Source organism: Myotis brandtii, unplaced genomic scaffold (assembly GCF_000412655.1).
Source record: "Myotis brandtii unplaced genomic scaffold, ASM41265v1 scaffold16, whole genome shotgun sequence".
Taxonomy (NCBI): Eukaryota; Metazoa; Chordata; class Mammalia; order Chiroptera; family Vespertilionidae; genus Myotis; species Myotis brandtii.
The window spans coordinates 314,974-328,389 of NW_005355832.1; the positions used below are offsets into that span (position 1 = coordinate 314,974).

The 13,416-nt window shown below is 39.2% G+C and overlaps 1 pseudogene; it reads left to right on the top strand.

Annotated features, from left to right (window-relative positions):
- Positions 1 to 13,165, top strand: part of LOC102255157 — a 16,850-nt pseudogene extending 3,685 nt beyond the window's left edge.
- The last annotated feature ends 251 nt before the right edge of the window (positions 13,166 to 13,416 follow it).

Below are 13,416 nucleotides of genomic sequence, written 5' to 3' on the forward strand. Positions count from 1 at the left end.
GGGGACCAGGCCTGCAGGGGAGGACAGTTGGGGGCAACCAAGCCTGCAGGGGAGGGCAGTTGGGGGCGACCAGGCCTGCAGGGGAGGGCAATTAGGGGTGAACAGGCCTGCAGGCAAAAGCGGTTAGGGGCAATGAGGCAGACAGGCAGGCAAGCAGTTGGAAACCAGCAGTCCTGGATTGTGAGAGGGATGTCCCACTGGGATCGGACCTAAACGGGCAGTCGGACATCCCTCTAGGGGTCCCAGATTGGAGAGGGTGCAGGCTGGGCTGAGGGACCCCCCCCCAAGTGCATGAATTTCATGCACCAGGCCTCTAGTAAATAAATAAAGTTTATATTTTCTGGCCTTTCAGTATGTTGTTCTTCAAGCATATTCTCAGGATACTACCACGATTGCACTAATGAAGTCTTAAGTGGGCAAAACATGGTGCTAGTTCCATTCTGAAGAACACAGTGCCCATCTTCACCTTCAATCCCAAGACAACTGGCCACTGAGCCCACCCATTTAATGAATGCCCACTTTGCACCAGGTACTGAAACTATAGAGCTGAATGAGATTTTGCAAGTCTTCTGCCCTTAATGGCAGTTTCAGAGATAGCTGGGGACAGAAGATGGCAAAGGGTGGGTGTACAACACACACACCAAGCATTACAAAGATAAACCAGCACTCAAAATGATTTGCTGTCAGGGAAAAGGAGATTGCAACAACAAAGGTAGCAAGCACAGCATATGTATTAGGATGGCTAAAACTTTTTTAAATGACAATACCAATTGCTGGTGAGATGCAGAGCAAAAGGAACTCTCATTCATTGCTGGTAGAAATGCAGAAGTTTACAGTCACTCTGGACAATATTTTAGCATTTCTTAAGGAACTCACTAGCCTTATCCAACAACGGCACTTCTAGATATTTACTCTAATTGGTTTCAAAACATAGGTCCTACCACACATGAATGTTTATAGCAGGTTATTCATAATGGCCAAAATCTGGAAGCAACTGAGATGCCCTCCAACAGGTGAAGTGTAAGTAAACTGTGGTACACCCACACAATGCAAAGATTTAGTCATAAAAACAGTGAGCTAACAAGCCATGCAAAAACATAGACTCATGTCCCTAAGTGCATATCACTAAGTAAAAGAAGCCAGCCTGAAAAACAAACAGTATGTTGTATGATTCTATTTATATAATATCCTGGAAGAGACAAAACTATGGAGATGGTATTCAGTTCAATGGCTCTGTAAATATAAAGCTGTTCTTAAGCAAAAAGCTTATGGGGGGAAATCCCTTAGAGCAGGGAAGGATAAGTTTTGGGGAAAGATAACAGTTTATTAGTCTAGTTATGCTAGAAGTATTATGAAACATTAGATGGAGATGTTCAAGGACTGATCAAGCTAGAGCAAGGCCTTCAAAGTCAGGGTGTCAATTTCAAAAAAAATTTTACATAAGCAGAATTCAGTAACTTAAGTTAGCTGATATTGAGCCAGTCCTGGCCATCAGAAGTATTATGAAACTTTAGATGGAGAAGTTCAAGGTCTGATCAAGCTAGAGCAAGGCCTTCAAAGTCAAGGTGTCAATTTCAAAAAAAAAAAAATTTTACATAAGCAGAATTCAATAACTTAAGTTAGCTGATATTGAGCCAGTCCTGGCCATACCATTGTGAAGAATTGTCTACCATCTTGATTCAGTGATATCCCCACTCAGACTACTTGGCATTTAATGATGTAAACTTCAAATGACATATGGCATCTCTGTAAGTTCAGTTTACCTCAGTTTTCACTATGCCTTGTTTTACCATCTACAGTATACTTCCCTGAAAGTATACTGTAAGCTCTGGAAGCTTGCCAGTGTATGCCTCTATACTCCAGTGCCTTGCAAAACATTAAATCCATAGTAGGCACACAATAATTTCTATGAGAATAATAAGTCAAGGTTTGAATAGGTGGATAGATAGGTAGAGATGGATGGATGGATGGATGAATAGAGAAATATATTCCATATAATCCCTTCATTTCTTTATCAAAGATAGTTGTGTCAATCTATAAGATAATTATGAACAATAATTTTATGTAGTTATAGTTCATGTGAATTTGAAGACCCTGTTATGATGAACAATCAGACCAAATTTTTCCAACACATTTGAGATCCCTATCCCTAGAGGTGGGTCAAAATGAAAACCAGATTTTGGATTGTGGTTTCCACGAGCTGAATTGTGGCCCCCAAATAAGATATGTTGAAATCCTAACTCCTAGTACCTCAGAATATAACCTTATTTGGAAACAGGTTCTTTACAGAAGTAATCAAGTTAAAATGAGCTCATTAGGGTGAGCCCTAATTCAACATGATTGGGGTCCTTATTTTTTTTTAAAGAAAATTTGGATACAGACATGTGAAGGGGCACAGGAAGAAGACAGCCATCTACAAGATAAAAAATGTCTGAGGCTACAAGAATTTAGAAGAGAGGCATAGGACAGATCCTTCCTCGTACCTCAGAGAAACAGGACTGCAGATTTGGGGCTTCTAGCCTCCAGAATTGCGAGACAATACATTTCTTTGTCAAAACCACTGAGTCTGTGGTACTTGGTTACATTACGGTAACCCTACCAAACTAATACAATCGTGAACAAGGTATTTTTCATGGGGGGGAGGAATGTTGAAATGCACATGTGTGCCTGTTTTCCTTACTATGAGAAAGGCTCCTGATCTTATCCTTTTCATAGAAAACTGAAAATTAACTCAGAAGCTTTTGACAAACACACAACGCATAGAACACATCAGTTCTGAGGAGAGGAATTTGAAACATCAAGTAGATAACCCTTTCGTGGCATTTTACTGTCAAGAGAAGAAAAGGGGTGGCAGACAGAAGTCAAAATGAGTTCCTGAGAGGCCTTTTTAAAAAATATTCCTGAAGGCTAATAAGACTATCCAGTAGACAGGAAAATAAGAGAATTGTGTGAGTGACATCTTTGCATAGGTGAGATGGACTAGGGCCCAGGGCAGGGTGGCATCCTAGGCTGTGTACATATAGTAATAGTTTCCCTTTCTCTCTTCTCCACACTTCTGAAACATTTTTTTTTGAACTACAAAAATCCTATCATAAAACTTGCCAAAGAGAGGAATTAGAGGTGAATAATCTTATTATAAAATAACTTTTTAAAGAGCAAGTTGCCCTACTAGTGCATTTAAAGGATTTTTAATATTGAATTTGTACTCTACCTTTTAAGGAGCAAGTCTGTTGCATAACACTGGGTACATCTGTATACAATTATACAGCACAGAGGTAAAGAGACATGTGGCTACACAGTTATGCCTATAGTTTGGTAATTTAAGGTATAATGTAGGGCATTCTCCTAAAGACTTAGACTTTAATAATTTGGAGAGATTGTTTTGTTTAATTTTATCCTGGCAGGACTGTGAGGTGGAGGTTGCTGACATGTTAGAATATGTTCCTTTGAGTTGATGTTGCAGCTGTCTGAGAATATTTTGGGTTTTTTTTTCATAAATTAATAAGCTCAAATGTAATTTTGGTCTCCTTCACTGCCTCTGTGCTTTTATGTATTCTGCACAAGTGCCTCAATGTTCCATTCTATTTAACTATAAAATATAATAATGCATTAAAGGGGGGTGGTAACATTTACCATAAAGTTATAGTTTTTTCCACTTTGCTTTCCAAATCCATTTAAGTTAGCAGCACAAAGCATAGTTCCTTTATAAGGCTTATGTTCATAGCAAAAGCACATAAATATTTCATCCACCAAACTGGTTCATAAAGAGAATGTAATAGGAAGGGATATTTTAGGTAACATCAGGACATATGTGTAAACCTTATATAACTTAGGCCATAAATTACAGGATGTCAAACTCCTTGTGCTCAGACGTTCACACAAACTTCTTAGTTCAAAAAGAAAGCACCTGCTGGCAACTCCCACCCCTGAAATTATGATATTGGTGGAATTCCTGCTTTATCTACAAAAAAATGGAGTTTAATGAAATTATGGCTCTGTATAATACTAAGAAAAGATTACATGTGAAAAATATAGCCAATCATCTAAATCTTTACTACTCAATGATAGTCATAATCCAAATGGAACTACTGAACCCTTGATATCTTGAGATGTGATTTAAGTGTAAAATAGACATTGAATTCCCAAGGTATAGAATGCAAAATATCTCATTAAAGCTTTTGTGTACTCATTAGATGTTGTAATAATATTTTGGATATATTGGATTAAGTAATATTTTTATTGAAATTAATCCCATCTGTTTCTTTTTACCCTTTTAAATGGGGGTTATGAGAGAATTTAAATTACATATGTGGCTTGCAAGTATATCTAGAGCAAGGATAATGCTGCTCTAGATGTTTCCAAATGTTACATGCTTTCTAATCCATGGGGGGAAAATATCTGGTTGCTTCCCTGCCACATATAATTTGCATGATATTGTGACAATGGTCACAGATTATGAAAACAGAGTGCCTGTCTCTACAATCTAACTCTGCTTCTTAATAGCAACTTACTTCTTTGTTGAGCCTTAGTTTTCTCAGCAAGAAAAATGAGGGTGATAGGGAACCTACCGCATACAATTTGTTATAAGTAATTAATGAGATAATGTGCATGATGATCTTAGCAGAGTGCCAGCCTTGTGCAGCACTCAAGAACTAACAGAAATGTTTTGTTTAGGCAGTGCAGCATTTTTTAAAATTTTGAATGTGATTGCCTATAGGTAAGGCATATGTGCTCCAGTTTAGCCACAGCCCTGCCATTCTCTGTTGTTCATACACAATTTAAATTGTCCTTGTCCTAGGGACATTTGAACTTATGAAAGTGCCATGGAATTATTCAAAACAACCCCTTTTATCACCAGACCATAGGAATATCAGTCTAATTAAAGATTCTAACCAACCAAAAATGCATTTGGTTCAATTATCTAATCTTTTTCTCTTTCTCTCTTTCCCTTTCTTTCTTTCTTTCTTCCTGCCTTCTTTTCTTTCTCTCTTTCTTTCTCTCTTTCTTTCTTTCTTTCTTTCTTTCTTTCTTTCTTTCTTTCTTTCTTCTTTCTTTCTTTCTTTCTTTCTTTCTTTCTTTCTTTCTTTCCTACACTGCTGGTGAGGGCATAACATAGTACAACTTCTAGGAGGGAAGCTTGGCAATGTCTAAAAATATTATCAATGAACATGTCATGTGACCCATAATTCAACTCTGAGATACACTTGATATGTCTAGAATGGTCAACATGAAAAGTTATTCATTACAGCATTCCTTGCAATGGCAAAATATTGGAAAGAATTCCGAAATATGGCATGGTTAAATATATTAAGGAACAGCCATACACTGCAAAACTATGTCTGATCTCTCCACAATCAGATCTGAAGTGTCTAGCATAGCATCTGACACTAAGTAGGCATTCAATAATATTATTTATTTAATGAATGAATGAACAAGTAAAATAGTATGCCAAAGTTTATATTCAAGGATGTTCAGTGTTTTATAAATTGTGAATAATGTTCATCTGCAGAAGATTTTTTAAAGCTGTCCATTCCATTTAAACCAGAAGCCATGCATCTTCCCATCATCTATAAAAGTTATAGGACCAGACTCCAAGTCCATGCTCAGTTCTCATCTCCCCTCTTTTCCTCTTGTGCACTTCATTCCAAATGCACTGTTCTCCTTGTTATTTCCCTAACATGCATAACCTGACTTTGGAACCTTTGAAGTTGTCATTTCTTCTGCCTACTCTTCCTTTGACATGCACATGGATTTCCATGTCACAGCGCAATGTCAACTAATCAAGGTGCCTGGCCACCCCATCTAATATCTCAATTCCAACCCTTTAACCCTGCCACATTACCTTGTTAGATTATTTTCTTTACTTCTAGAGAAAGACCGGGTAAGAATTGCCTCGGCCAGTGTAGCTCAGTTGGTTGAGTAACATCCCATGCACCATGCACCCTAAGGTCACCAGTTCTCTTCCCAGTCAGGGCACATATCCGGGTTACAGGCTAGATCCCCAGTGAGGGGCATGCAGGAGGCAGTGGATCCATGCTTCTCTCTCATGGATGTCTCTCTCTCTTCCTCTCCCTTCTTCTCTCTCTAAAAACATCAATAATAAAAACCCTGGTAAGAATCACTGAAACTCTTTGAAGAATGATCTAATGTCCAAAAAAATTAGACTTTGCTTCTCATAATGTGAACAATGAGCCAAAATGCCAGGGAAGCCACTGAGCTCTGCAGTGAGGCTGGCTACTTATCTCTCAATATAAACTCACCTGGGGGTAGCCGAAACCGGTTTGGCTCAGTGGATAGAGCATCGGCCTGCGGACTGAAAGGTCCCAGGTTCGATTCCGGTCAAGGGCATGTACCTTGTCAAAAAAAACTCACCTGGGGGTAGAGACAGAACTTTCAGGTTTAAAAAATATATGTATGGCTAGGACCTACTGATATCTGGGTAACTGGCCTGCAGAAGCACTCAGTTTTACATCTTTTTTGAGCTATAGACATGGGAAGATAAATGATGAAAACTTCTATTTTTTATTCAGAAAGACAGCTCTCTAAATAAATACACAGAACCCACATATACATAACTTGTATAGTTAAAAAAATAAATGCATATTATCTAAATGTAGTAGAAACAACGAAAGATATGAAGAAGTTAATATCTGATAGGAAACGGAATATAATCAAGCCACCTTTGAATTGTGTTTTCTAGAGAAGCACCAGCAAGACCTCCAGCCAAGTGGCTTCATTTACACTATTTACCTTTTCTTCAATTAAGATGAGAGAAGTGATTTAAAACATGAATCCCAGGAAATCCTTCCCTTCATAAATATTAAAATGCCAGCAATATTGGAATAATTAAGGCTGAACGGAAACACAAATGGTTTTCAGGTTGCAATTCTTCCAGTTGCAAAACCTTGATGCTCCCTTATCAGGTCAGAAGAACATCCTTGCAAAAACTGGGTTCAAATTATTACAAAAATATCCATGGTGTCAACAGAAAGTCAAGGTCATACCAGAGCTTCAGTGGTCCCCTTCTCAAAGGAAAATAAGAATGTTCCTACAATCCCTGTGCTCACAAGTAATTGAGAGACCAGTCGGGAGCCGAAAACCAGGATTATAGGCTTTATTAGGGGAAAAAGACCTGCCGGGCTGTCTCGAAAGGGGAGAACAGTAACCCGTGCAGAGGTGAGCACACCTTTTGAGTGGAGGAGTGGGAAGGAATGGGGGCTTAGTGTACTCGGCGCACGCTGATTGGTGGCTTAATGTATGGTCCATATAGGAACAAGGGCTTAGGGCAGTGGTTCTCAATCTTCCTAATGTCTCGACCCTTTAATACAGTTCCTCATGTTGTGGTGACCCCCAACCATAAAATTATTTTCATTGCTACTTCATAACTGTAATTTTGCTACTGTTATGAATCGTAATGTAAATATCTGATATGCAGGATGTATTTTCATTGTTACAAATTGAACATAATTAAAGCATAGTGATTAATCACAAAAACAATATGTAATTATATATGTGTTTTCCGATGGTCTTAGGCAACCCCTGTGAAAGGGTCATTCGACCCCCAAAGGGGTCGAGACCCACAGGTTGAGAACCCCTGGCTTAGGGTATTTGGCAGGTGTTGATTGGTGGTTCAATGTATAGTCCATATAAGGTACAAGGTTAGTCACTCAGGTATTTCCAGCCTGCAGGTTACGTCATACTCTGCCCACCAGTTGGGGGAAGGGAGGATCTATCAGTAATCCCATAACTAATGCTGAATAAACTAATCTTCAAGGGGAATATTCACGGAGTTAAACTTTGCCCCCCCCCTACCCCCCATTGTTCTTTACATGAGAATTAAATAAAAATTCTACTTGGAGCTCCAGCCAAAAGTTCCCACCTTGAAGGCTTTTGAAAAGAACTCAAGAGAGACCATGAGTCACAGCCTCATTTCCCACGCTGGGACAGCTCCCAGGGAGGTCAGAGGAGGCTGAGGAGGTTCCCAGCCAGAGGTGTCAGCTCTCAAGAGGATTGGCCCTAAGTAATGGCACATAATCTCTCTCTCTCTCTATCTCTCACTTACCACCACTTTTTAGAGCCACCACATGAACCTTGCCCTTCTCTCTTAAAATAAAGACTGTTTTAGGGTTCTGCAGCGAGGATCACAGCTTCCTCATGACTGTGAGAAACTGCTGGAACCCCTCAGAAGACTTCCAGGCCCAAACACCAGCTAAGGAACGGGAATAAGGATTGGGATTCATCGGAACTGGGGTGTTTCCCTTCACAATATATATCGTTTTCATTATGATAATAAAACATCCCAGGAAGTAAGTCGCCAGGGAGAGAAAAGGAGAAGCAACCCCCCCACCCCCACCACCCCCCTCTCTCTTCTGAAGGAAGAGGCAGCGTCTCCTTGCAGAACGACAACCCTGAGGATACAGCAGTTGTCTTCAAATCTGTGACCATAAAAAATCATTATCTCTGTGAAATACAGCAATTTGGGAGATAATCAAACGGTGACCAGGGGGCAGAGCTGCCAATCTGAAGGATTATGCTCCCGCGCACCCGCCTGCGCCTGACCTTCCTGGGAGCCAGCTGTCGGCGCTGCGAAAACGCCCATCCACTCAGGGCACATTCATTAGGCTGCCTTCCGTGCGTGGGCCATTTGCATAACACCCCGGCTTTCTTAATTAGTACTTCATTTCTCCCTTGACTTATTTTGTGGCGAAGTTCACTGTCCCCCCTCCTGGATCCTCTCTCCCCTTGCTGAAATCTAGGAAAGGGTAGAGGAGGTGGGCGGGGAGGCTGAGAAGGAAAAACGAATAAGACTTGCAAATGAAGGCACTGCTAATTAGTCTATTAATATTTTCAGGTTTGCGTGAGGTTTCTCCGTGGAAAAACTAGGAAGAGAGGCTGCTGGGGGAGACATTGATCCTGGCAACTTCTCATTCCGCTCTGCACCAAGGGGATGTGGGAGGGGTGGGCCGGGGCACAGGCTTTTGGCTCCTTCTCTGCTCCTCTGACTTTGAATACACTCCACCAGGGGTTGAAAAGTCTGGGTTGAGATGTCCAGAATTAGCATTAATTCCATCAGAAGGAGGGAATATGTCAACCCACTAATCAGTTGAGCTGGTCTCAAATTCTAATGGGGGGCTGGGCAGATCTTTTCCTGGCAGTTCCATACATTTCTAATGTCTTCCTCCAACCTCTCTCTTGCTGGACTATTCTATGCAAGTGAAATGAAAATAAGAGCAAGGATATCCAACATGTAATTATTACAGTCCGCCAGTACGAATAATTCAGATCAGAACAAAAGCAAAGGATTCTTTTCTGAAAGCGGGGGTTTATTTTACCTGATCCGAGGAGTAGAAATGCCTGTGAGAGCCAGAGCCTGTGAGGTTAGTGAATCTTGGGTCCTGCTCATGAAGAGAAGGCAGATTCTGTTACATGGGCTCAGGAGACCTCCTACAAGAAAATAGAATGTGACTTATTAAAAGCCACAAAAGTGATACTTAAGTTAGTCCTAAGATGTATGAATTTCATCAATAGAGATCAATAGTTATTTCTACAAAGTCTCAGTTATTTCCACATCTACTACTTTCCTTTCATTTCTTTAATTATTTTACCTCTACAAAGTAAATCATTCCATTTTCACTATAATACATATAGGAATTTTTTTTTTCAACCAAATACCTAATAAACCTTGATCCTTATCCAAAGTATAATGTTAGACAGAGTGGGCTAGGGCAGTAATAGGAAAGCATACATCCTCATGAAGTTGCAGTTTAATTGAAGAGAAAAGACTAACACATAAACAGGTGAACTATCGTTGGCAATAACTAGGTTAACATCATGAATAAGATGTCTCGGCCAGGGGCTTTGTAGACTTCCTGGAGATGGGAGGTCATCTGTTGGTTGTTGTTGGTATGGGAGTCCCAGGATCATTAAATAGAATATCTTTATGACCACATACTGTCTCTGCACATATAGGTAGCAAAATATCTCCTTTCTGTGTCTTGGTTCCTCATCAATATACAGATAAACCCAATATCAATATAAATAATAATTGTCAATGTCACATGATATAAATTACCCAAGTTCTTATTATTTCCATGGTGGAGAAAGCTCCAATGAAAAGCCAAAACCTAAACACAAGAATCTTTACGTATAGCTGCCCAAGGGAGAAAGTGTTTAAGACAGACTTTTTCATTGTTTTAGCCATTGGAAAAAAAAATTACATTTCTACTACATTTGTGGTAAACATGTTAATTTAAGTCATGATCACTTTGAAAACTCTTTGCTTATTTTCTTTAAACATGGCTTGATTTTCCTCCTTCAGTGGGCTCTGTAACTAGTCAAACATATAGTTTAGAGCTGCAGTGCAAACAGTATCTTGACAACACAGAGGGAGTGCTTTTTAAAAAGTCTCTTGTAACCCCAAACCAGCTGAATCTATTTTGCTATGACTATTAAGAACACACACACATACATACAAATAGAAATAAATAAAATAAAAAGAGATTTTGAACATTAATTCAAGAAAGGAAACCATTCTTTTGAAGAATGCTCCAAGCAGCCCAAGGAAATAGTTTTTTAAAAGGAACTTATACTTTTAAAAATTGCTAATACACAATCAGAATTTTTCTTTCCAGATGATTTTTTCTTAAAATATAAAATTTATAAATTACAATTATGTGAAAAAATATATTTTTATATATATTCATATATGCTTACATTTAGAGTAAACCACATTTATATATGGAACAATATGCAAATGGTAATTTTTATGACTAACAGATTCTCTTTAATATGCAATCATGCATACATGCATAATTTATAAGTAACATACCTAGTCACATTACCAAATGCATTTCCTTTTTATTATTTTTTAAAAATTCATTCTTTATTTTCAACTGAAATCAAATCATTCTTTCACCAGGGATATTTTCCTCTCTCTTAAAATATATGAATGCAGTGTTGAATCCCTACAATTAGCTCTAAGAATTCCTTTGGAAGAGTTAAAAACACAGGGCAAAGGAGAGGCCAAGAAGTTATGTTGGACGTGATATATATTACTTATGAGCAATAAGAGAGGGTTAAATAGTATGTGAAGTGATCGTTTGAAATGTTAAGCTTTGAAATATTTGCCCATAATGTTATTTTAACATAGTTGGTTGCACTGAATGGATGTGACTCTCTGTCCCAAGTGATACTTCCTGTGAACATAAAGTGTCTGCAGGTGTTTGCCTCCAGGTAGGTCACTGAAAGACAATGCAAATGAGGACAATTTCCCCAGTAGCAGCAACCGTAGAAATTAACAGGCAGAAACCTGGCAGACACTGGCATCCTTCTCTCTAGCAAGGTAAGTTTCCGGGCATTTTAGAATTTGCCCTCCATTAAGTCCTGGAATACCCCATCCCTCATGTGTGCCACCAGTTCATAAGCCAAAAAAAAAAACAAAAAACCCCGAAATATAAGAAATTCTCAATTATCCACCTTTAAAAATCCACTTTCTATTTTATTCAGGGCATATTTGATATCCCACACTGGCTACTGACTACCATCAACTGTGTTTTTTGCTTCTGCAGCATACTCCTCCCTGTCACCCGGCCAGCCCTTTGGCAAATAATTTTAATACAGCTTAAAGTAGGCAAACCTCTGTCCCCTCCCCCAAGTCATATACATTTCTGGTTTAAAAATAATCTTTTTGCAACAAACCTTGTGTTAGATTATTTAAAATATTAAAATAATATTTGATAGCAAATCTTGTTTTTGATTATTACTACATATACTACTTCACTTTGAGCACTTTGTCAGTACAGATCATTGAGAAGAGGTAAATGGGAGAAAGAAAATAATTTATGCAATAAGTCAGACTTTTTAATTTATATTACTTATTTAATTCTCTTCAAGGTTCCATGAGGTACATATGAATGCCCCCATTTCACAGATGAGGAAACTAAGGCCCACAGGGGTTGAATAATTCCCGGAATATCACAGAGCTAGAAAACAGTGATATCCATACTTGATGCCAGGTCTATCTGACTGTAATGCACTTGTTTTTTCCCCCCAATAAAACGTGGCCTTGGCCTTGTTTGCATATGCAAAGTTTGCAACTGGTTTGGGAAATCACAAAAGGAAGAGTGTGCATTCACAGTGCCTGTGGAACTCATCTAATGAAGTAGCTCAGATGGACAGATGGCTCCTAGATTTGCGTTGGGGTTAAGACCCAATAAACCCATGTCAGTTGAAAATATCTCAAGTTAAAAATGCATTTAGTAGATCTTCCTTGATCTCAGGCTCTCATCGCTGCTCAGCCTGCTCACTCTCCTTCTGTGAAGTCTGAGCTGGCTACACCTCCTCCTTCCCTTTGCTTCTAGCTGCATCTTTGTGACTCCCCACCATGTCCTAAGTACACCTGGTCCAGGACTCCATCCTGAAAAAAATATGCTGGAAGCGCTTAAGGACCTCATCAGTGAGGCCTGCTGGGATATCCGCTGGAGCAACACGAACCTGCAGAGCATGCTCTCATCCCATATCTCTTTGGTGCACCTCACCCTGTGCTCCAAGGGCTCCGATATCTACCACTGCAACCACAACCTGCCGATGGGCATGAACCACACCAACATGTCCAAAATACTAAAATGCGCTGGCAACGAAAACATCATTACCCTAAGAGCTGAAGCTAATGTGGACACCTTGGCACTAGAATTTGAAGTTCCAAATCAACAAACAGTTTCAGACTATGAAATGAAGTTAATGGGTTTGGATGTTGAACAACCTGGGATTCCAGAACAAGTGTATAGCTGTGTAGTAAAGATGCCTTCTGGTGAATTTGTGCATATATGCCAAGATCTCAGTCATATCGGAGATGCTGTTGTAATTTCCTGTGCAAAAGACAGAGCGAAATTTTCTGCAAGTGGGGAACTTGAAAATGGAAATATTAAGTTGTCAGAAAAAGTAATGTCAATAAAGAAGAAGATGCTGTTACCATAGAGATGAATGAGCCAGTCTAGCTAATTTTTCACCGAGGTATCGCCACTTCTTTACAAAGCTACTCCACTCTCTCCCATAGTAATACTCAGTATGGCTGCAGACATACCCCTTGTGTAGAGTATAAAATTGCTGACATGGTACATTTAATGTGCTATCTGACTCTCAAGACCAGGATGAAGAAGGATCTTAGGCATTTTTAATATCCAAGAAAATAAAACTAAGCTCTTTGAGAACTGCTTCTGAGATGCCAACATGCCCTTAAAAGTCTCTCCTGTCACCAAATGTGTACCTCTGAGTACATATGGAGATCACGTTTTCTGCAAATAACCTACCTTTTTATTGTCCATTTTCTACAATTTAAAACATAAAGTCTGAAGTCAAATCTGGTCTTATTAACCTAGAACTACTTCTGCCTTATCTACAAATACTCTATAGAATTTT